Source organism: Convolutriloba macropyga, chromosome 4 (genome assembly GCF_964194025.1).
Source record: "Convolutriloba macropyga chromosome 4, txConMacr16.3, whole genome shotgun sequence".
Taxonomy (NCBI): Eukaryota; Metazoa; Xenacoelomorpha; order Acoela; family Convolutidae; genus Convolutriloba; species Convolutriloba macropyga.
In genome coordinates, this window is record NC_134471.1 from 6,522,625 (window position 1) to 6,548,035 (window position 25,411).

A 25,411-nucleotide genomic window follows, 5' to 3' on the forward strand; every position below is an offset into this window, starting at 1 on the left:
ATATCTATCTAAATATACGTAATTTCGTGGAGCATTGACAATATAGGGAATATAAATTTCAAAAGGTGCATGCAACTTTCATTGTTTAGAAATCGGTTTTCCCGAAAAAAATCAATCCCGGTTTATAAAATAATGCCACTGTGCATTTGAAAGTTAAAGAAAAAGAAATTGACTTCAAAGCTGGATTTTGCTTACCAATTTCTCGGAGCTATTTTTAAGTTGAATTTGCTTACATCCTTTGATAAAAGCTGGATGGAATGAAATCTTTAAACTGCATAAGAATTATTGAAAACTAAGAGAAAAAACGTTTGACAAAAAAGACGCGAGGTTTAAATTTTGTGGAATCAAAATTAATCTCCATCTATGACGTTTTTTGGGGTGTGCTGCGCGATGGTTAGTAACTTGTAAAGAAAATCAATAGCAGTTTATAAATGCAGGTTATAACTAAAAGATTATAAACAGGTAGTAACCAGTAATAAAGGCCTAACGTCGCTACAAGTAGTTGGAAAACGTGACGGTAATCTGGTTTAAGCTGGAATACGATTTTCAAAGGAAATTTTCTTTCCTCCCGTCCGCCGGCGTTTTCCTCTTTTTTGCCACAAGCCTGGTGCTATGGACTTAAAATGCGAAAAACAATCCAAGCGAGGAATTAAAGTCTGTCTGTGTTTTGGGCATTAGAGGAAATGAGTTAGGGAAAGGCAAGAGAATAATGAGAGAGCTATGTTGCGTATAGTGGATTTTGACTGATGAATTTGTGAATAAATCAAGCCTCTGATTTTCGCTTCAGATTGACAATGGACCTAAATTTTTAAAGTTTAATTATCTACCAGGATATCATTCGAAAGCTTATAGTTGCGTCAGAGAATTTAAAATTACAGAGGAAAAATTTAAGGGATTAGGTAAAGTTCATTTTCTGTCACGATAGAATTCGAAACAAACAATTGTGGCATGCGTCAGAAGGTATAGAATTTCAGATGGAAAATTTGAAGAACTACTTATTTACTATTAACATTTAGTACATGATCTCATTTTAAATCTCTTTGAGTCAAGAATTGAAATTTACTGCATATTTTTTTCTGTTGAAAAGCAGGTCACTATCAGATTACTTTAAAGCTACGTAATTACAGTAGTAAATTGGAAAAGGAATTTTGGTGGTTGAAGAAATAGAAATCTAATATTTTAAAACAAGCATTTTGTTTTTCAAGGAATGTGAGGTCTAAACTAGTGAATTTACGAAACATTTCTCTTTCAAATTCAGCAATCTTCAGAAATATCCACGACAGTCAAAAATGATGGTCACGCCTTCAATGGACAAAGAGTTTAATTTGTAGAATCAACTTACAGAATTAGTAATTTCTAGTCAACGAATGCTTTTCAGATGCTGCTGCGAATTTTCAGATGGAATCGAAGCTATTTTTCACTGTTGTAAATTTTAAAAGATGCAATTCTTTGAAATGAACACAAAACAAGACAGGAGAAACTATTAAAGGTTGTTTGGAGACATTCTACAAATTAGATTCATGTATTTTAAACAAATATGAACGGCCAGATTATTTGGTCTAGGAAACAAACCCCTTGGAAAAAAAACGGAGTCTAAATCTAATACGAAACAAAACCCCTACGGAGCGAGCCCATGGTAACATTGAATTAAGAACCATGATATTTTGTTTGCTTATGATAGTTTCATATCAGGTCTCACAAGCCCCCTAAAATCATGGCAATGCCCGGAAGTCGTAGCCAATAGCACTAGTCTGGTTTTAGCTATGTATTTAAATTAATTCGGTTGACACTGCACCTCTTTAACAGTCAATTGGGTTTTTACGACTCGCAGAAGAGTATTGTTAACAAGTTTTTTTTTTTCACTGAAGCAAGTTTGTTCATAGCTGCAACTTTGACTTCTGTTTTCGAACGTTGAGGTTATGTAGTAGAACATTCGAATTTGACAGTATCATATTTTCTTACATATGGTAATTAGGAACTGCTGGTAACATTCAAGGTCAAAAGGTCATTCTGAGAAGTTTTCTTTCCATAACAGTCCGTCCTCCCTATTCCCATAACAGTCCGTCCTCCCGATTCACCCCCTCCCCCCTACCTGCCCGCTCTACCCTGAAAATTATACACTTCAACCCATAAGGGTACTTTTAAGTCTAATAACTAATATACACTAAGGGTAAAAACACATTAATATACATTAAGTATAAATATATTCGGAATACATGTGCTTTTTCTTTTTATAGGCAATTTTTGTTTCTAAAACTCTCGAGTTTCCCGTGACCGTTCTCCCCCCCCCCACTCAGTCCGTTTAACGATATTGCCTGCTCTTTGCGTTCAAAATGATATCACGCGACTAAAGCCGCGGAACAAAACTTACATTCTCCAACAAATTTGGAAGCTTTAAAGTATTCATCTTATAACATTTTAATTTTTATTTCATATTTGAGGCCCTTGAGTACCAAAGACGTACAGACGTTAAAAATTTGTAAACTTCTTTTTTTACATTAAAATTTTTGCGCAGATTTATTTTTTTTCATGTTTGCGTATTTCATTCGGTTTGTCGAGCAAAAATTTTTCACTTCCTTGGTTACCATTAGATAAAATTTCATAGTACCATTTAAAATTTTGCAAGTGATCCTAATTTCTAAAGACGCTATAAATGCCATTAAGCAAACAATAGATTCTTACCTAATCTAATCAATAAAGAAGATCTGATATTTAAATTTCTCCATCCTGAGCGTTAAAACACTTCATAAGTAGCTAGGGGAAAACATTGAAACTAGGCAGAAAAATTGGTAAATGAAAAATTCTTGAGTGAGAAATTGTTGCCCTGAAAACATATTTTACCCTCATGTATATGTTTACGTTCATTTCTACAAATTAACGTTTAAGAAAAATAAAAGATTTTGAATCACAACTATGTCTAAAAGCGTTTTTTTTAAAAAAATCTTCTATTCCTTGAAATTTTGACTACAGAGCTGCACAATAAAATAATTTTAAAAAAATGAACTACCAAAAAAACAAAAACAGAGCTTTCTCCATATGTCCGAAAAGCTGATTTGCGCAAAATTGTTTATTTAAAAATGAAAACTTTCGGCACAAGCAACATGTGAAACAGAAACTAATTCCATAGAAGAAGCATTCCAAATAAGAGGGGTTTGTTATAGCAATTCGTAGAAATTTTCGAAAACACTTTTAGAGCGCGAGACTGTGGTTTTTATTTTTCTTTGTTGAAATAAGAGACATCAGTGTTTTATTCTCGCTATTTGTTCAACATTTTTCACAAAAATAGGTAAGTTTGCTGATTCTTTCATCAATAATTTTGGCTTTGTTTAGCAGAAAACAAATTACACAGAACCCTAAGCAGACTAATGTACTGATGATAACAGAAGAAAAAAACACGATAAAGATTCAAACTCGTGGATCTCTTCTAACTACATTCAATAGACTAAAAAGATAATTGAAACTAATTGAAGGTCAGGCCAAGCAAAAATTAAGTAAAATAGATTAAAATGTGACCTTCTGAATAGTAATAACCCGGGTTGACCCCATAGTTCAAAAAGTTATAAAATTACAAGTTCATATTATGACTTCTATGAAAAGTTGTAATCTTAGAACTTTCATAGTATGAAAGTTGTAATTGAAAGTTGTATGAAATTTATCTTCATTCTATTCAGAGCTAAAACTTTACAATTTCGTTCCGATTATTGTAAAGCACATACTTGACCACAATGTGGGGAGAAATTTATACAGGAGTATAAACAGGTGAACAGTTTTGCAGCCGATATTGTTACTCATTGTTGACATACTCGATAGCCTAAGGAAATAAAAAATAGCCCTCGTTGCTTAGAAAATGAGAACCACCACGCATACTTTTAATTAATATTGCTACTTTTAATTAATATTGCGATGAATTGTTGAATGGGGCGGTAAAAGACAAATGGTGTTACGTTCTTTGGCAAATTCGCTCAAGCAAGTGCATTTAGGTTTTTTTTTTTTAATTTGAAACTATTTTGTAAGTTGACACACATTTTCACACTATTCAGCATCAATTTTTTAATAATATTCTAAGAACAAATTTTTTGATGTCCTAATTATATATCATTAAACAAGGAGGCTCGGTAATGTGCGTACGCACATAATGTTCCGACCCCGCTCATCCGCATTCTTAACTTAATTGGCTACCAAATGATGAAGAGATCAAAAACTTAGATATCGTTCAATAAACAACCAATGGAATATAATAATGCCACGCTAGAGGGCCGATGACAGTTTTTGAAAGTAGAACTACTGAAAAAGACCATTAAAAATCAAAAAACAAACATTAATTACGACCACAACTTGATGTCTACAATAAAAAAAATAACAAAATCAAACTCGCGTCGGATAAAATCTAAAACTGTTACAAGGGTTCTTTTATAGCTCACTTCAAATGGGTTGTGACCTGTATTTCAAAGACTGAACTACAATTTGACCAAAAAACTATTTTAAAAAAAGACAAAGCTCGAAAACCCAAATTTGTAATAAAACCTACAGCTATAACAGATTTAAGATTTCAACAAAAAGCAATGAAGTAAGTTGAAACACTTCAGGAAGCCAATTGGGTCTATTAATAATGAGACCACGCCACGACCCCAGAAAATAACAAATACATAACTAACACACAAAGAAGCCAAAACTTCAAACAATTTTAAGACATCACTCTATTCAAGACTATACTTATAAGATGTTACACGCAAGAACTGTAATTCATCTTTTTCTTCTTTTTCTAACATCAAAGAGCCTTCCCCATAAAAAACAACGTAAACAAGACAACAAAAAGAAACCCGAAAATTGAACAGTATATAAATCTCGAAAATTTTTTTTGAAAATAAATGGTCGAAGCAATCAGTCACAACGTATAACAAAGCGCAATAAAAGTTGTTGAATCATCAAACGGAATTGAGATTTATAATCAGTGAGATTGTGTTACATGGTGACCAAATTCCAAGCAAAAAAAGTCATTAAAACAATTAGCTATAAACTGAAATCTTTATCTAGGTGAAGTTATACGTACAGGGGAAGAATTGAGACCTATCGTTATCAAGTATATGGCTCACATCAACAAAAAGGAAGACAAACATAGAAAAAACAACAAAAAAATCCACAAAATTTTGCGAGATAACTTGGTCTCAGCCCAAAAAAGCATAAACTATTCAACAAAAAACCATAATATATACAAAAAACGCATTTTTCCAACGCTCTTCAATTTTCCTATCATGCTTTCTTTTAATTAGATTTGCCATCAATGTCATAATTTGAGAAGGAAACGAAATGGACTCGAATTATGCTCAAAAAAGAAAATAAAATAAAAATTATTTGAAAACGCGTAGTAACAAAAAAAACATAAGTTGAATATAAAACCGTTTCCAACAATAATTTAATACCCACACGGAATTGGTATTCGCCTGTGTTTACTGAGGTTGCGCCCGAAGTTGAGAGAAATAAGATAAACTAGTAGCAAAGTTCAAAAATCACCGATTTTTTCTTAAAACAAATATATTCAAAGTCAAAAGAGACATTAGATAACAACTGAAGGAATTGTCTAGGTTCATCTATACCTCCCATAAAATAAATTGCACCTTTGATTGGGGACACTAAGTCGTTGGGCTACAAAAAGTAAAACAAATGAAAGCAAAACTCAAAAAGTCTATAAAGTTTTTACGAAAACAATTAGTCAAAGCCGTAAAAACCATGAGCCTAACTCTTAAACCATTATATAATTTCGTGGTAAATCGTTTTTGCAATTAGTATTTGTCATTAATTACTCATAAAGCCTGGCGGATTACAAATAGCTCCTTTCTGAGCTTGAGAAGACTTCGTCTGCAGTTTGAAGGTGTCTACTTCCAGCAAATTTAAAGCAAGTGTGCTAAAAAGAAGGAAATGTAGTCCTATTTTTCTCGAAGAAGTCTGATTATTGAAAAATTTTTGCATAAACTCGAGCCAAAAAATTCGGATCGAACAACTCAGCAACCCTCTTTTATCATTAGAGATGAAAAAAGCAGTACAGTTAACAATTTTTACATTTCTTTAAGCAAAATTGACAAAAAATTTGGTCAAAAATACTGAAAATGTAAATAAAAACAGCAATTATTCACAAAACTTTAAACCTCGATAACTCCTTATAAGAAGCGAAAAATGAAATTATCTGTTTATTTCCTTATTCTACGCTAGACTGGCTTTCTAATGATACCACCTACAACTCTCTACAAGGATTATATCGATCGGCCAAAATTGACTGAACAAAAAAAACCCATTTGAGTATATAGTTCCTCCCTCCCCACTAAAGTGGAGGTCGGAACAAATATTAATCGAGACGTCATAAACGCAAAAAAATTTTATCGTAAGGATCCACGGTGAGATTAAGATCAACCCAGATTTTGCTGCGCGTCTAGGAAAACATTCAACTGTTCAAATAATTTGAAATAGATCAATTTTTAAACAAATTTTTCAATTTGTCAAAAATAAATAGTGCTTTTTTTTGTAATTATCGAGTTTAAATTTGCAAAAAACTTGCAAAATTATAATCCAGGAGACTCATAAAGCCTGGCGGATTACAACTAGCTCCTTTCTGAGCTTAAGAAGATTTCGTCTGCAGTTTAAAGGTGTCTACTTCCGGCAAATTTAAAGCAAGTGTGCTAAAAAGAAGGAAATGTAGTCCTATTTTTCTCGAAAAAGTCTGATTATTGAAAAATTTTTGCATAAATTCGAGCCAAAAAATTCGGATCGAACAACTCAGCAACCCTCTTTTATCATTAAAGATGAAAAAAGCAGTACAGTTAACAATTGTTACATTTCTTCAAGCAAAATTGACAAAAAATTTGGTCAAAAATACTGAAAATGTGAATAAAAACAGCAATTATTCACAAAACTTTAAACCTCGATAACTCCCTATAAGAAGCGAAAAATGAAATTATCTGTTTATTTCCTTATTCTACGCTGGACTGGCTTTCTAATGATACCACTTACAACTCTCTACAATGATTATATCGATCGGCCAAAATTGACTGAACAAAAAAAAACCATTTGAGTATATAGTTCCTCCCTCCCCACTAAAGTGGAGGTCGGAACAAATATTAATCGAGACGTCATAAATGCAAATTCTTCGAAAAAACTGCGCATTTTACATAATAATAAATTGTTCTCAAGTATGTATAAACAAACAACATTGTTCAATGAGGTTTACATATACATACTCAAAAGGCCATCAAAAGGCAAAAAAGCCTAGTCGTGTGATGCCTTTGGGAAGCAGTTTGTTAGCAAATAGGGGTGGGGGTAGGGTGTTGATATTGGTTTGTTTTTAAGGTTTAAATAGATTGAGTGACAGCAAGTACACGTGAGGAAACAGTTGAGTTTTTGCAAAAGGATAAAAATAAAAAAATTATTGTTTCAGACAATTGCTCAAAAAAAACTAATAAAAAAGTTCTATGATATCATTTCCTTGTAAAAAATTTTCAAGAAAAGTATGGTGGTGTGTATTAATTCCAGATTTAAAGCAACTCTTTATAAAGTGAACATATTTTGAGTCGAAATTAAGTATATAATTTAGCAATTTCCTTATTCGTATTCCAATTCTCTTTGGGTTGATACCAGTAAATTGATTGCTAGGTTTTAATTTCTTACTTTTTGTTCTTTTCTCATCTAGCCTCACAAGCTCTGAATCCTCAATAAACCTGTTAAAAACTTCATTTTTATGTTCCCGCCTAATTGTTTTGGTTAAAAATTTTAAAAGCTCATAAATATGCAGCTCTTTCACCAGGAAGATTCCATATTTTTCCCGTTCGTTCGCTGTTGATTGATGACTTTGTTTCCTAAAAATAATTCGCGTAATTTGTTTAATTTTCACTTCGATAAACTTCAGGCTTGTCTTGTTTGCAGTTCCGTAAATAAGCACTCCATATTGTATAACCGGTTGAACAAAAGACTTATATACTAAAACTAATTGTTTAATACTCAATATAAACCTCAGTTTGTAAAACAATCCCGCAAATTTGGTCAATTTTGCAGCGACGCTATTTATGTGTTTTTTGAAATCCAATTTGTTGTCCAGCAAAACGCCTAGATACTTTACTTCGTTGCTCTTTATAAGGGTTGCATTGTTCAGTCTTAGAACATTCATCATAGTTTTAAAACCTAAGTTTAGATTAATCGTTTTTTCAACATTGAGCGTCAGTTTGTTATCGCTTAAGTAGAGGCCGATGTTGTCAATATCACTTTGAAAAGGAACTTCAATTGCATTTTCTTTTTTGGCTGCAGAGCATTATCGTCGGCATAGAGCGTTATTGTAGAGCAGTTGCATTGTTGTCTGATGTCATTGACGTATATGATGAAAAGTAGTGGTCCTAAAACTGAACTTTGCGGCACGCCAAACGTAACAGTTCTCGGACTCGTTCTTGCAGCGCCATATCTAAGAATTTGTTTTCTGTCAGATAAGTACTATTTCATAATTTCAAGCATTGGGCCTCTCAAACCTATGTTAGCAATTTTTCTAAGTAGTAAGTTATGATCAACCGTGTCGAATTTCTTTTTCAAATCTAGAAACAAACCTATCGAGCACTTTGGCTGGTTTTCTAAAGTGTCCCTAGCGTTTTCAACAAAATGCGCTAATGCATCAATTGTTCCTCTTTGTCGTCGGAAGCCATATTGATTTGCATCCAGGAGATCAAAAACTTCCAAAAAATTAGATATTTTGTTGTACAGAAATGTTTCAAAGACTTTTGCAACAGTTGGAAGTAGAGAAATTGGTCTGAAGTTAGATGGTTCCTGGACATCACCACTTTTATGTAAATAGTGCTTTTTTTGTAATTATCGAGTTTAAATTTGCAAAAAACTTGCAAAATTGTGATCCAGGAGACTCATAAAGCCAAGCGGATTACAACTAGCTCCTTTCTGAGCTTAAGAAGATTTCGACTGCAGTTTAAAGGTGTCTACTTCCAGCAAATTTAAAGCAAGTGTGCTAAAAAGAAGGAAATGTAGTCCTATTTTTCTCGAAAAAGTCTGATTATTGAAAAATTTTTGCATAAATTCTAGCCAAAAAATTCGGATCGAACAACTCAGCAACCCTCTTTTATCATTAGAGATGAAAAAAGCAGTACAGTTAACAATTTTTACATTTCTTCAAACAAAATTGACAAAAAATTTGGTCAAAAATACTGAAAATGTGAATAAAAACAGCAATTATTCACAAAACTTTAAACCTCGATAACTCCCTATAAGAAGCGAAAAATGAAATTATCTAATTTTTTCCTTATTCTACGCTGGACTGGCTTTCTAATGATACCACTTACAACTCTCTACAATGATTATATCGATCGGCCAAAATTGACTGAACAAAAAAAACCATTTTGAGTATATAGTTCCTCCCTCCCCACTAAAGTGGAGGTCGGAACAAATATTAATCGAGACGTCATAAATGCAAATTCTTCGAAAAAACTGGGCATTATTCAATAGAACCACTGATCAAAAACAGTCAAAAAGTGATAACATGACTACAAAATATTTTTTGATAAAAGTTTATTAGGTACAGAAAATTTTCCTACCTTTTAATTTTTACTAAACTATAGACTCAGCCTGCTTTTTTCGCAGAAATTATACTATGGAATCTTTATGTTTTAAAATCTTAAATTGACCTCTCCTCTCTACGCGGACTTTTTCAGTTATAGCGGCTACATCTTACTTGCTGAGATATATCAATCAGTGAAAATGAAATACTCCTCCCCTTACAAAAAAATTGAGATAAAAAGATGTCAGTCACCAAAAAATGGAAACCACGGGAAGCTGAGTCTGCCACAATAAAAAATTGATCTAATTATAGTGATGTCCGAGTTATCATAATCAAAAGACACCTTTTTAGAGAGCATGGGTTGTTCCATTATAGCCTGCTCATTATAGTATGTTTACCATGATTGGAGGGGAGAGGGCTACAATTTATATGACCACTAAGTTGGTGGGGTATACTGGGAAAGACCCGAGAGTTATACCTTCGCGTTTGAATCTAGTAAAAAAGCTTTTAAAAAAATGCCAATAGAAAGAGATGTCGAAAACAAGTTCTTCATTGCATTTCATATCACTCATTCAAGGTAAAAGATACTGTAAAGTATGGAGAAAGATACACGGCAGTAAACACACAATATTACCCCCTCCCGTCTCCCTCACCCAGTATGAACAAATAAGAAATATTATCACTCAGCCATTAAAATCCGGCCCAAAAACTGTTTCAAAGCACGCTAACTGTACAAGCATTGCTAGCCATGCCTAACGGACTAGAAATGTCCGCTAACGAAATGCCTAACAATTTGTAAAGCATTTTTTGATTTCGGCCGAAGTGTTTGTAGTCAAGATACAATTGAATAGAAGTATTTAACTAGCTGCAGTTTTATCAATGTTGAAAATACTACAGAATGGTGGGCGTTGGAATTGTTGGGAATTTCATCTCATCGAGTTATAACAGTATGGAGAAATAAATTTCTCATCGATGCTTTAACGGTATTTTTTGGGTCTCTCCCATTATAGCTCCTCAAGCTTAGTGGTTATATAACGTATACCAAACACCCCCCCCCCCCCCCATTGCCATAAATAACATAATTGGGGCTGTATTTTTGTGGGATTGGTGGAATTATAGACTTAATGTTTTACGAAATAGGCGGAAGAATCGAGTCACCAGAGGTAATCATTTCTGAGCTGACGGAAGCAATTCGAAATTTCCCTAGTATTTAAAAAAATTGAAGACGCAATAATGATAAAAATTAATAGAAAATGATCGCTTTCTGCTGTTTATATTAAAAATTGCATTCAACACCGTCCGAGAGTTTCAATAAAATAGCACTACTTTTATTTTGTTAATTCAATCAATTGATATTCAAAAAAAACCTGGTTTCACGTTCTGTGACCTAATCGCTCAAGCAACTGCGGTTGGGTTTTGTAATTTGACACATTTTTGGAAGGGCTTTTGATGAATGATTAAAACAAAAATAAAAAACGTGCTAGAAAATAGGGCACACTTTTCGTCCGGATTGGAGGCGTGAGATTTAGCATACTACCGGTGGGGGGGGGGGGGGACTGAGGGCTGAGGTTTCAACGCAGACGCTTATGAGGAAAGGGCGCTGAATAACTGATGGCAAAAATGAATTGAATATCAGATCTCCAAAAAAGTAATGAAATTATGAACCGCCAAGAAATACACGGAAAAATGTTTAATAAGCTGTATTGTTTTTCTATTCAATGCTGAATCTATCGAATCAGCACATATTTTAGTTTCAACGTTAATATTTGCCTTGAAACTTCAGAAATGATTCTACAATTCCGACTCAATTTTCTCAATTTTTGTCCTTGATGCAAAAAATTTGTATCCCCTAAATACACCATTCAATTTCAGTCAAAGGCGTCAATTGAAGAGGGATAGAATTTTAATTGCTCTAAATTATAGAAGATAGTCACAAAAGTACCTACAAAATCCAAATGGAAATTTGCACGTTTTCTGTAAAAAAAAAGAGGTAAATTGAAATTATGATCCAGCTTAAAATGATGTGGGCATTAAGCTGAACAGATTTCACGTAAACTCAACTTACTACTTTTTACGGAAAACTGGCAAACTTTTATCTGGGTTCTCTCGGTAACTACTTTAGTCTTATCTAGAAGGTAGAGAAATTATATCTATTTTCAATGGACTCATACAAAGTTTAACAAAAACCGACATTGGATTGACAATGAAAATTCTCTTTAAAAACAGGTAGGCAATTGATTATGTATTTACTAATTTTTTTATTTATTTAGAAACATCAATCAGCAATGCAAAATATAGTTTAAACCTGAGGTCAATAGAAATGAGTAATTAAAATGTTTAAACCAAGTTAAAGTTAACCCCGGCATTCATTTTCAATAAAAAATGTCAGGGAAAAGGTGACTTTTGGTTAAAAAAGCCCATAACTGCAGAACAAAATCATCATCAGAATTAGCTGACTTCCCAAAAACTATAGTGACTAAATCAAGCAAAACAAAACAAACTGAATTGCATGGTTAATAATAAACCGTTCCAAAATCCTAAGATCTAATTGACCCCCCTCCCGTTATAGTTCGATAACAAAAAGAAGCAATAATTGAGACGAAATTTAAATATTTCCTTCAAAGATTTCCCTAAACAGAACCAACTGCCAGAAAAAAAGACCATTTGAGCGTTTCTTTTCCTTTTTGCTGATAAAAAGGTTATGAATTGCGCCAAATCGGCGTGAACAAACTAATGCCAATTTCTACTCAAGTGAAAGTTTTGTATTACCAAATAAATATTTAATCACTATTAAAAGTTAGACACAATTGATGAAATAAAGCTATCAATTAGACTGGTGCTATATAGAGTCCACAAGCGCGAAAAACAGGTCCCAGAAGATAATTCAAATCCTTGTAGAACAAAATGCAAAAATTAAAATTTTTATTTGGCAAGGCGCCATTACGTAACAAGCCCCCCTTTTTCGGCCAATTAAAAATTCGGCTCAATTTGAATTTGCATTCGACCAACCATGACCTGTCAAAAATTCCCTATCTTGTTTTCTAACTCAGGAGCTCTTCCTCAATTTACTTACCTGTTTCAAGTCAAGTTGTAAAGTGACTTGAAATTGAAGTGTTCCCGCTTTGGAAGTAATAAAAAAGTTGAACAACAGTGATTGAAATGAATGGAAAACGTGAAATGGTGGTTAAGGCAAAATTGGGGCATGAACGAATTGAATTTGAATATATGAAGACTTCAACATCAAATAAATAAGTCAATCAAACTGTAATCCAATGAAAGTGAAATTTGCTCCAATGTCTTTTTACAGGCCAACACAAATTAGTCGATTTCCTACACAGCCGAACGCAACATTATTAGAAAAACACTGAAATTTTAGAAGAAATATAGCTTATAAAACGTTTTTCAGCCCTTAATTTTTCAAAAACTAACAAAAAATGACGGATTTGAAAGGTAGATTAGAAATATTTTGAAAAATCTCCGAAAAAGTTGGGAAAATAAAGATATTTTCCGTGTAAATTAGTTAAAATTTCATCGGCTTTGATATAATTCGGACTAAATTGAGCATGGAATTTTCCAACTGCCAAAGTTGAGTGCTTCCGCCTTCTGTGGACTGAAAACTCTATCTGGCGCCCGTTCTCTGGCTATCCGTGTGTTGCATAGTTCATTCATGTTCGTTCTCTATCTTCATAATTTTACCTTTTGTTCTTTTTCGTTCAAACGGACGATGCATCAAATGCACGTTGTACTAATTTGTGCCGAGAATTGTTCATAACTTGTTTCGATTCTCCTTTTTATCGTGATAAAAGTTTGCTTTCTGTTATTAAATGTGTATAATACAGTCGATAGCTCTCTCAGATTTTTTTTAGTAGCTGGGTAGTAAAAAATTCCGTAAAACGACTCAAACATAAAATCGGAGATCTATTTTTTCGTTTTCAAAAGTTTAGAAACAATAGTTTAACAAAGAGAAAACAATCAAAGAGCTGAAAATATAATAAAAAAGAGACAACTTGTAAGCTAATGTAGTCAAAGTTTTGAGCTAAATTTTGCGAATGCTAAAGCGTGCAGAAATTTTTATCAAAAACAAGCCAAACAAAATTGTGCACATTAATGGGTTCTACAAAAACGAGCAATTAAGAAGAAAGGAACTTAACTGAAAGTTTTAATGTGAAAAGACTGCTGAAATTGGCAATTTTTTAATATTTTAATATTTTTTATTTTTTTAATATTCAATATCATTCTTATTTTCCCTTAGTTTAAAATGTACCCATAAAAGCTTACTTTCATTCCAATTTTGTATCCATAAGTTTGACGCACACTTAGTTTCGACAGTCTGAACAATAGTCCAATTGAACCCATTTGCTCAATTGCATGTCTTTCCACTCATGCGTGAACAAAAGAGAGAAGAGTCTTGAGTTGCAATCGAGAATTCCTCCTCCAAGTCACAGACGCCAGACTCAACAGCAGCTCAATGACATAACTTAACAAAAGGAATCCCACGCTAAACACAAAACGAATCAGAAAGAAAATTCGAACTGTTAAATTAAAACTACCGCTATGGAAAAACGATGAAGGAGAAAAAAGAAAAACCCTTTAAAATGGGTTATCATTTATGTTCAAAATTTGGTCGAAATAATTAAATAAGCACAAAATTTCCGTGCAATTGCAAAATGGAATTTTTAAAGAAGACAATATCGATTGATAATAAAAAGATTTTGGAAGAATTTGATATAATAGAACCGCTTATTCAGTATTTGTTCTATTTTTGGTTCAACTATTGATCTTAAAATGGACGAATGAGCGGTAGTGCAGACTACTATTGTCAAGCTATTTCATTTTTTGTACCGCTTGGCTGCACGGTTTAATAAATAATGAGAAAATTGGGAAGCACACGTGGCGTCCAATTGATAAGTTTTTTCCCCAAAAAGCGAAAGTGAAACCTATCTAAACAAAAAACAACAATTTAAGTGATTTGAGCACAAAGTGCAATTTAACGAACAGTATAGCAAAATACAAAAGATGCAATTTTTGCTCTTTTTGTTAAAAAGCGCTGTTTGTGTAAAAAATGAAAAGAGAGTTTTGAAGAGAATTTTCAGAACGGTTCCAAGTTGTTTTAATTATGAATAAGCATTCGGGAAATTACATGTTCTATTTATAAGTTTTATCAAAAAGAGTTCGTGAAGATTTCCTAAATTGAATGTATATTTCAGAGACCTAAGGGATCAATAACAAATACTCCATTAATTTTTAATCCGACAGATGAAATATGCACTTTTTTCATCTGACATTTACTCACAGTTGAACAAAATATCAATTTGTTGAACAAAATAGCAATGAAATAGGTTATGTAGATTGAAGTTTGAGTTGTACATGTTTGTTCGAAAAATTCAGTTAGTGATCTGATTAGCTATATTTCTAGTGGAGATTCGTTAAAGTTATGTTCTATCACGCTCTACTCATTTTATAGCTCGAATTAGACTGTGAAAAGAGACCGTGTTTTTATATCCACCATTCCATTAGACAGACTTTCAAAGTCTGTTTATAAATCGAGGACTAGCCTGGAGCCCCTGAGCGAACTAGCAAACGACTAGTATCTAATTTTTATCATAATCAAAAGAGTTCATGTTAGGGGGTAATTTACTGCCCTTGCCGATTTCTACTCGTTACAAAAATATCCAAATAGTGACGTAGGGAAACATGTTTTCACTAATATAAACATAAAAACCTAAACATAAAAAATTTCGTCTCCTGGCAACCATATCAGGTAACCATATCGATAACCATTTGAAAAAACAACTTCAAGTTGACTTGTATGACAATTGAAAAAAATTGAATTACTCTCAAAACAACTAAGAGCTGCTTCCGTTGATTAGAACATTTTACATGTCTTAAAAATCCTTTTGGCAATTTTTAATATTCATATTTTTGCTAGATTCATAATCAAGGCCATACATATAAAAAAATTTCTTACATTTATCACTGAAGTGCAGTCTTAAACTTGGTTGCCAAAAATCAAATTCGCTCAAACTTCAATATTATTCCCTTTAACAATTAACATTAAAAATTGTATTTTTTTTTCAATTTTCCAAAGAAACCAGTAAATTAAGAAACAAAAAAATAAACGGTATTTCTGGAGCACATAAAAAATTTTTAATTGAAGGTCAGTGTATTACTTCAAGTGTTACCAAACAATTGGCGAAATCAGCATTTGCTTTGACGTTGATGTAAAATGTAAATGGTTTTTCTCTTTCATCAAATGTTCTTCACAAAATGAACATTTTAAGCATAACCGACCAACGTTGGGCTAATGGCTCTCAGACATCAAAAACAAGTTCTGTAGTAGACATCTGTGGCTCATGAATGCTACCATTAAGGAGGGTTCAAACTCTTGGGTTCAATCTCGTTGAATCCAAGGACATTTAGTGCCTTTCGATCTTCACCTCTCTATCCCGTTTTTAAGGACAAAATTTTTTTTTAAGTAGTCTTAAAATTAGTCAATCGAAAAATTGAAAAAAAAAATAGACCGCAAGAAAAAAAATTACTACCAACTTCGCTTGAGAGCAGTTAATAAAAGTTAGTCTGTGCGTGGAAACCATTGACGTTGAATATTAAAAATTGCTGTTCAAATCAGTGCTGAAATTTAAATGCATATGAAGAAATATAATATGCTCGCTCGCTCTTTAATATAGTAACCAAATGTCCGTTTTGGTTTGCATCGCAAATCCGATTTATTTTTACACAAACACATATAGTTTGCTACAAGAACTTATCGCTCTTAATAATGCAGAAATTTTTGAATAATTGACCTTCTGTTGTGATGCAATTGATCTCATTGTGATGGTTGACATTCAAGAAACGTTTTAAAAATTAAAAAAAAAAAGATTGAAAAACTTAGTGATACGATGTATAGATTTCTCATTTTGATTGATATATAAAAAAAGTTGCCAGAAGGGGTTGGACAACAGTGCTGATATGAAGTTGCATCAGTGGATATTCAACTCTGGCACTCAATTTTCTGATGAAAACAGTCAAGACATATAGAACACTCTATTTACTTGGGCAACATTATTCTACTTTAAAAATTTGTGTTTTTTTCTAAATTTATACCCCCAGTCAATCATTTTCCCCACATAGAAAAGAGGTGCCATATGTATTATATGTTAAAAGAGCTCGTTGGTTTCGAAAACTATTCACGCATTAACGGAGTGTCGGGGCCATTAACTGAAGGTGGAAACCCAGAGAAAACTCCTCTTTTTCATTAAAAACTCAACCTGTCACCGAAAAAGAGCGGAATTTTCTGAAAATGATGCACAGTGAATAAGCTTTCAGATTTCAACATTCAGATTTTTCTCGGAAGAATGTCTTACGGGGTCAAAATTGACAAAAGAAAGTCCGATTATCATAATTTTGCAGTTTTGATTAAACAAGGCGGCTCGGTAATGTGCGATGGCACATAAGGTTCCGACCCCGCCCATCCACAATTTTGGCATAATTGTCTACCAAATGATGAACAGATAGAAAAACCCAAAAATTATTTTTTGCGAATCCCAAAAAAAGCCCAAGTCTTTTTCAAAAAATTCTGTATTAGATTGCTGTAATATGTCAATATTAAGAAAGCGAGTCAAGACGAACAGCAAAATCAAACAACAACAACAACAAACATTAATTACATCAAAAAATTTATGTCCCTCTTAAAAACTAAATTTAATAACAAAGTCAACATGTCGTCAGATAAACCTAAAACTAAACAAAAATAACATATAAATTACCAGAAAACATATGCGACCAGTCCATAAAATGTTTGGTAACAACTATACAAAAAAGAACAAAAACAGTAAAGTAAAAAAATTAACTTATTTTTTTGAAACAGATAACTTCAAAGTAAAAAATACCATTAAGAATCAATTAATATTACCACAAATTTAAGATTACCACTGCTTCTATAGAAGGGCATTAGGACCTGTCCTTATTAATTTTTTAAAGCGGCTAAAAAGAACAACAAAGAACAAACAAAATTTCAATTGAAACTTGCCAGAAAACGCTGTCAAAACCGTCAAGCCAAATTTTGGCACTCAAAATATATTTGATTGCGCCTTCTTCAAACAGCTATAATGTAGTACGTGGCCATTCATTAGTAAGACTAGGTAACAAGTAGACAAAAAAGCGAAGTGCTAAAGTATGTAAAACTTTTAATTTTTTTTCGAAACAAAATTACATTCAATGTCATGAAAGGCATTGATTACCAAAAGAGGTATTTAAATAGGGTCATTTATTCATGAAAAGGAAGCCCTCGAGACCTGTAATTATTCAGAATTTTTCTTGCATCTACAAAAAGAACGTCAAATATAACAAAAATCAAATTAAATTACTTTTTTTTTGTGAAAAACCGGTGTCGAAGCCAGTAAGGTCATGACAAATTCTTTAAAGAAAAGAATTTGGGACACCAATCCCTTTTATTCCCTTGACACCCATAATGTCATATTTGACCTGTAATTAACTAACGAGATTAGGTAACAAAAAGAAACATAAAAAGAAGAAAGTTGCGAAGTTAAAAAGTTTTTTTTTTTAATTTTGGAAAACGATTGTTTTCAAAGTCATGAAAGCCATCAGTTATCTACTAATATCAGAATATCGGTTCTTCTATTCTTCCATGAAAAGCCAATGAAAGCTATCACTATACAGGAAGTTTCAAACGACCGAAACGACAAAGTATAAATGACAGTTAGAGACAAAATTAAAAAATTCAATTGATTTCTTCAAGAAAGAGGCGTCGAGGCCGTTAAAACGATGATGTAAATCTTTCAGGATTTTAATATGTTCAATGGTGCCTTATTAGCAATGCTAATAAAGTGACATGAGAACTGTCAATAATGTCATAATGTGACAAAATTAGAAAACGTGAAAAACTGGCAAATATCAAAACAAACAAAAATCTGAAAACTTGTAGCATCAAAGCCAGAAAACAATAACTTCAGGCTTATAACTGCAACCGATAATAAATGTTAAATCAGTAGAAAGAAGAAGCAGTCTTTCTTTGCTGACACTAAGCTTGAAGTTGAACAAATTTAGAAAAAAAATAGAGGAAAAGTTAATTAAGCCATTATTTATTGAAAAGTCAATTTTTTTTAAAAAAGAAACGACCATAAACTTTCAATTAAAAAACTAAATGCATTATCTTGGAGCTGCTTAGCAAGCGAATTGGTTGGACCTATCACTCCTGAGCTTTGATTTGATATGTTCTGTTCTTTATTATTAAAAAAAAGTCTTTTTTTTAAAAAAAAATGACCGACTGATTACAACCCGATTTTTTTGGATTGTAAGAGTCCAAGAATGGCCCAAAACTAGCCCTGCTAATACTTATTGTCCTTTAGGAACAATTGATTTTTCGAATGTTTTAGATATAGATAATTTGTTAGTTGAAAACTCAAAATAAACTCTGCATTTTTAATAATCAACGAGTAAAGTTAGCAAAAAACGGCAAAATTTTAACTACAGTGCACTCTCGGCGGACTGTGAAGTAGAAATAGCCACCCTCGGAGTCTACAAAGATTGTATGAGTGTTATTTGGGGGTGTACTGTTGGCAAATTTAATCAAAGTGGACTAAAGTAGCTTATTTCGTGCTGTTTTTGATGAAAAAGGCTAAATTTTGAAATGTTTATCAAGATTTCTGACCAAAAAAATTAAATCAAAAGAATCAACAATGCTTGTTCGTCTTCAAAAAAAAATCAACGACACTATTCTTTAATATTATAACAAATTTTAGCAAAATTGACGAAAATTTAGGCAAAAATTCAGGAAAATGTGAATAAAAACAACGTGAATTCACTCTACTTTTCTCAGAAGTTTAAGCCTCGATAACTCCCTGTAGAAAACGAAAATTAAAAAAAAATCTTTTTAATTCCATATTCTACGCTGGACGAGCTTTCTAATGATACCAGTCTCAACTCTCTACGATGAATATATCGAGCGGCGAAAATTCACGGAACAAAAAAAACCCATTTGAGTATATAGTTCCTCCCCCCTCAAGAGGGTCGGAACAATGAATCTTAAGAAATCTTTCAACTCTGCTTCCTTGTTTTTTCAATAGTACACAATGAAACAAAATAACAACGTAACTTTTTCGTTTAGATTTTGGAAAATCTTCTGAACCAAATTGTGTTAGGCTGAGAGACCAAACTCTATAGCTATCAATGAAAACTACAAGGAGCAATGTTTCGACAAAAACTAAAAAAAATGAAGAGCATCAGAGATGCAATACAATTAGTAACGCTCATTTTGCCGTGACGTTTAAACAAATGGACCTAAAACAATGTAAACGTATGCATTCACTTAACCTAAATTTGACATAGCTTAATTCTCGATTATATATTTTACCGCACGAGCCCATTCGTCGGCGGCTATGATCAACTGCCCATTGGGCTTGGAATCTAATGCAACCGAATGTGAGATCAGTTACTCCGAAGAAAAATATTTTTTAAATCGGCTGAAAGCAACTTCTGGAAAAAAATTACGTTAATACTCACATCATAATTTAAAAAACGGAAAGTTTTTTGAGCAACCGGCCGGTCTACAAACAGCATATAAATTTTCTCAAATCTGATTGGCAAGCAATAGAATTTTTTGATTTTTTGGTTCATCTGCAACTTTTACTAGAACACGTTAACGATATTAATATTATTTATGCTGCCTGGATTAAAATAGTGAGATGATTTGTTGGAGGCAATTTTATAATAACCATTTTTCTGTCAAAAGATTGCAACTCTAAAAGAAATAACTTGCGGCTTCTTACTGTCATTTAGTCTTATCGTTATACTCCAACATAAAACTGACAACCAAAAACCAAAAACGCTTCGGTTCTCGCCGATTACAATGTCAAAATAAATCGATTCAGCTGATGAATCTGATATAAATTAATTGGAGTGAACATATCAATCGTTTCTAAGGTCTCAAAACAAATTCAGCAGCTCTATTGATTTAATATTGATTCTATTGCTGCAAAATTGACTAAATAAAAGGTTCAGAAAACGACTGAGTTCGGAAATTTTTTTAAAAATTTTTTTAATGACATTTTAATAATTTAATAAGATCATATTTTTGATTTAAACCTTAGAATTAAAAAAACGTGATTTTTTCGAAGATGCAAATGTGGGAACGTGTCCATGAACTTTTTTGGGAATTGATCATAAATTTTCCACATTTCTATACGAGTTTCAGGCTTCATTGTAAGTTCAGGTTACATGCTAAAATCATGACGAAGTAGTTGTTATCAGTGAATCTATTTTGAGACCCGGCGGACAGTTTTTCTCTTAAAAACGGAGAAGTATTTGAGTTTTCGATGTTATTGATTGTTGCTTCGGTTGTTTCCCTATATATTAAATTGTTTCTTAGCGATTCTTATTGGGACAACTATTGGAGCGGATACGATAGAGAAAATCTAAAAAATAAACAGAAAAATGAAGAAAATATAAGAAAGGGAACATTTCCGTGAGAAGGAATTCTTCAAAGAAAGTCTTCGAACAAAATTTTAAACTGAACGCAATGAATTTTGGGGAGCAGTTTTATGTTTTAATTCAATTTTATGTTTCATTTCCAAATTTTTTTTTGCTATTTTTCATTTTGCCTCCTTTTTCACATTTGAATTTTATTTTCACATTTGAAGAAATTGAATTTCTTCAAATGTGAGATGAAGAAATCATTTCACATTTGAAGAAATTGAATTTTATTGGGTTGAAGATTTTTTTTCACATTTGAAGAAATTGAATTTTATTGGGTTGAAGATTTAGTTACGATTCGAAGAGAAGCTCTGGTAGAGATTCTTTTATGATTGCTTTTTCTTGGACAGCTTTTAAAACAGGATCTGAGAGTGAATGCCGCGCGTAAGAATTAGGGAATATTTATGTCAAATAGATGACCGTTTCTGTCTTCCCAGAAAGTATTCGAACAAAAATTTTATTCAATGAATTTTGGGGAGCATTTTTATATTTTATCGCAGTTTCGTGTTTTAATTCCATATTTTTGTGCTATTTTTGTCTTTGCTCTTATGCTTAGACAATTGAGACCAGTCGCAAATGTATACGAAAAAGATGCAAAATATAACCCTAAATATTCGTACATTTTTGTCGCTTTTACCATTAATATTTTACTATGTTTGCAACGTTGACGATCAAAACTTTATACCCAAAGCGTTGCTGCAAATGGAGTGAGTTTTTGCGGCAAAATCCATCCCTCCCTACAGAAGATGTTATCCCCAAAAACGCAAAACATTTTACTTCTTTAAGCAAAGTTTGGAAACGGAAAAACAACGTTACGATGCGAAATATTTATGAAATAGAAGTGTTTTCCTTTGTTACTATATACGATCTTTATTAATCCTTTGGAAAAACATTCTTGACAAAAGTTTTTGATACCGTTGAAAACTGAAATTGATCTAATTTAAAAGGTTAAGGGCACCAAAATAACGAATAAAAGAAACGAAAAAATACCTTTCAATACTCTGCTTTTTTCTGATAGATAAAAAAATGTCTTTTTTCGTCAATAAAAATGCAAAGTTGTAAGATCCAACAAAAAGAAATAAAAATTGCAAGACAAAATTTTTAAAACTTAACAACTAAATTATCCTCTTTTATTACAATTCACAGAATTTAAATTGTATTGGGACGAAGTTTTTTTTACGACTCGTAGCGAAGTATTTGCGGAGATTTTTTATGATCGCTTAATTTATGGATGGTATTCAAAACAGGATGTAATAGTCAGTGCAGCACGTAAAATTCAAGAAGTGTTTAAATCAAATAGATGAACAATCTGAATAGCACAAAAAAGATAGAGCCCTTTTTGCGAAAAAGAGAGAAAAGTGGGTGTGAAAAAAAAATTCAATGAGCGAAAATTTTTTTGACCATTTGTGCCTCTTCGAAACAATTTTTTTGTTTGTATACGGCGTTTTCGGGTAAAGTTGTTTTTCTGAAAACCATACTAACAAGTAAATGCATAATGCACATTTGGGAGCTTTTTTGTCCAAATCAATCTGTTATTAGACATTTGGATGATATGGGGAGCTACTTTTGTGATTTCGTGGCTTTAGACGCTTTTTCAGTGGTTATGTAGTCTTTTTCTTCAGTTCCTATTATCTAGTGCATTTTTTAAAACTAGAAATTGTCTTTGTATAAAATTTGATCACCTTTTGATTTGATTGAAACTATTATGAGTTGGCTTTAATCGTAGTAAATTGGCAGAATTTAATTATTTTTTGGCATATTTTTTCTGTTTTTTCAGGTTTTTTGCCGAATACTGCTTTTCGGCCTTTCACAATTTTTTTTGACGTTCAACCATTTCTTTACGGTTGTCTCAAGGGATTTTCACTAAGTGAAATTAAAGTTTGATAGGACAAATTCTCATATAAAAAAGGAATTAATTATTCATTTGGTTATGTAGCTTTTACTATATGCTTATGTATTGAACTGTTTTCCAGTGCGCTTGGGTGTCTTACAGTGCTAGAAAAACACAATGAAATTGTTCCTTAGGGTCGACAATTGCTAACACTTTGCACTAAAAAGCTTTGCGTGGTCTTTCTCGTTTTTCGAGAATTTAGATCAAATAGACGAACAATCTGAATAGCACAAAAAAGATAGAGCCCTTTTGCGGAAAAGAAAGAAAAGTAGGTGTGAAAAAAATCACTGAGAGAATAAATTTTTTGACCATTTGTCTCCTCTTCGAAACATTTTTTGTTTGTACTCGGCGTTTTCGGATATTTTCGGATATTTACTCGGCGTTTTCGAGAATTTTTCTTCAAATTGAATTATATGACGAAGTAAATGGATTTACGTAGTGATTGATTATGTAGTAAGTTAGTTTTTACTTTAATTTTGAATCTATTGCTGCAAAACTTACAAATAGTTGGCTCAGGAAAACACTGCGAGCGGGAAATTTTTTACTGTATTTTTCATCACAATAGTTAATTCAAATTTTTAAAATTCGGTGGATTTTACTCTCGAGAATTAGGCCGCAAAATTGCTGCTTTAGAAATAAATTTATTAATAAATTAGATTTTAGTGAAATTTTTGAATTAAAAAACGTGATTTTGTCAAAGAATTAAATGTGAGAACGTGTTCATGAATTTTTTGGGGACTAAGTTCAGGTTACATGCTAAATTCATCACGAAGTAGGTTATGTTATCGGTGAATCTTGAGACCCGTTGAGCAATTTTTTTCATTTAGACGGTTTTTGAGTCTATGGTTTTATTGAGGATTGCTACGGTTCTGTATCCCCTTATATTAAATTTTTTCATAGCGATGCATATTGGGACAACTATTGGAGCGGATACGATAGAGAAAATTTAAAAAATAAACAGAAAGATGAAGAAAATATAAGAAAGGAAACATTTCCGTGAGAAGGAAATCTTCGAAGAAAGTCTTCGAACAAAATTTTTAACTGAACGCAATGACTTTCGGGGAGTAGTTTTATGTTTTAATTCAAATTTATGTTTCATTTCCAATTTTTTTGCTATTTTTCATTTTGCCTCCTTTCCTTTTCACAGTTCAAAGAAATTCAATTTTATTGGGTTGAAGATTTAGTTACGATTCGAAGAGAAGTACTGGTAGAGATTCTTTTATGATTGCTTTTTCTTGGACAGCTTTTAAAACAGGATCTGAGAGTGAATGCCGCGCGTAAAAATTAGGGAATATTTATGTCAAATAGATTACCAATCTGACGAGCACAAAACGATAGAGTTGTTTTTTGCTGAAGCGCATTTATTGAGAAAAATAAATGAGAAAACTAGGTGTGTAAAACGTTTTATTGAGCGAGCAAACTTTTCGACAATTTGTTGCCTATTCGAAACAACCTTTTTGTTTCTATTCGGCGTTTTTTGATAGAATGTTTTTTTTTCTAAACCATACTAACATTATAAATCGTAATGCACATTTGAGAGCCTTTTTTGTCCAAGTCAATCAATTATTAGAAATTTGGTTGATATGGGGAGCTATTTATGTGAAATGGTGGTTTTAAACGCTTTTTACTGGTTAAGTTTTTGTTTTGTATTTTACTATCTGGTATTTTTTCTATTATTGAAAATTGTCTTTGTATTAATTTTGATCACCTTTTGAGTTGATTGATACTGTTTTGAGATTGCTTTAATTGTAGTAAAATGGCGGAATTTTGTCAAACTTTAGGTTTTTTCTGTTTTTTAAAGTTGTTCGCCAAAATCTGCTTTTCTGCCTTTCAGTATTTTTTTGATGGTCAACCATTTTTTATGGTCATCTCATGGCAGTTTTACTAAGTTTAATTGAAGATTGATAGGAAAAATTTTCATAAAATTTACGAAACAATTGTTCTTTAGTTAATAGCGTTTATTATACGGTTATGTATTGAACTGTTTTCCAGTGCGCTTGGGTGTCTTACAGAGCGCTATAAACACAAAGAAATTGTTCCATAAGGTCGACGATTGCTAACAATTTGCACTAAAAAGCTTGCTTGGTCTTTCTCGTTTTTCGAGATTTTTTTTTCAAATTGATTAGTATAACGAAGTAAATGGTTTTACATAGTGATTGGACAGGTTGTAAGTAAAGTTTTACTTTGAGTCGATTCCGGAGTCTTCCCACCATTTTTTAATATTTGTTCACAGAATCTCATGATTTCTGGAGTCAAATTAAATTATTGATTTTGGTTACGCCAAAACAAGAAGTGGAGCGCAAAAGTGATTGGTTTTGCGACATGAAAATTTTTTTCTCCAATTATAAAGTAGAGCGAAGGCACGGTGTACAAAAAAGTTTCGCTTTTTTGCTAGCAGTTTTTTGTTCACATGCTGCAATTACTCTGTGGTTTTTGCTCTAAATTGTTTTATAGGTTGAATTTTTGCCTCTATGGTTTTTCCAATCCATTCACAC

At 32.3% G+C, this 25,411-nt stretch overlaps 1 protein-coding gene across 9 annotated transcripts in view; it reads right to left on the minus strand.

The window, feature by feature from the left end:
• LOC142337435 (uncharacterized) overlaps window positions 1-25,411 on the minus strand; it is a 111,463-nt gene that overhangs the window by 72,483 nt on the left and 13,569 nt on the right. For 2 of the 9 annotated variants that reach the window (XM_075386653.1, XM_075386661.1), the window contains exon 2: window positions 13,814-14,012. The exons of 4 other annotated variants lie outside the window; for them this stretch is intronic. The gene's annotated coding sequence lies outside the window, so the exon portion shown is untranslated. Of the gene's footprint in view, window positions 1-195; window positions 1,470-12,608; window positions 12,852-13,813; window positions 14,013-14,828; window positions 15,158-25,411 lie in introns of those variants that run through there. 3 more of the 9 variants (XM_075386660.1, XM_075386656.1, XM_075386654.1) reach the window with 3 other exon arrangements.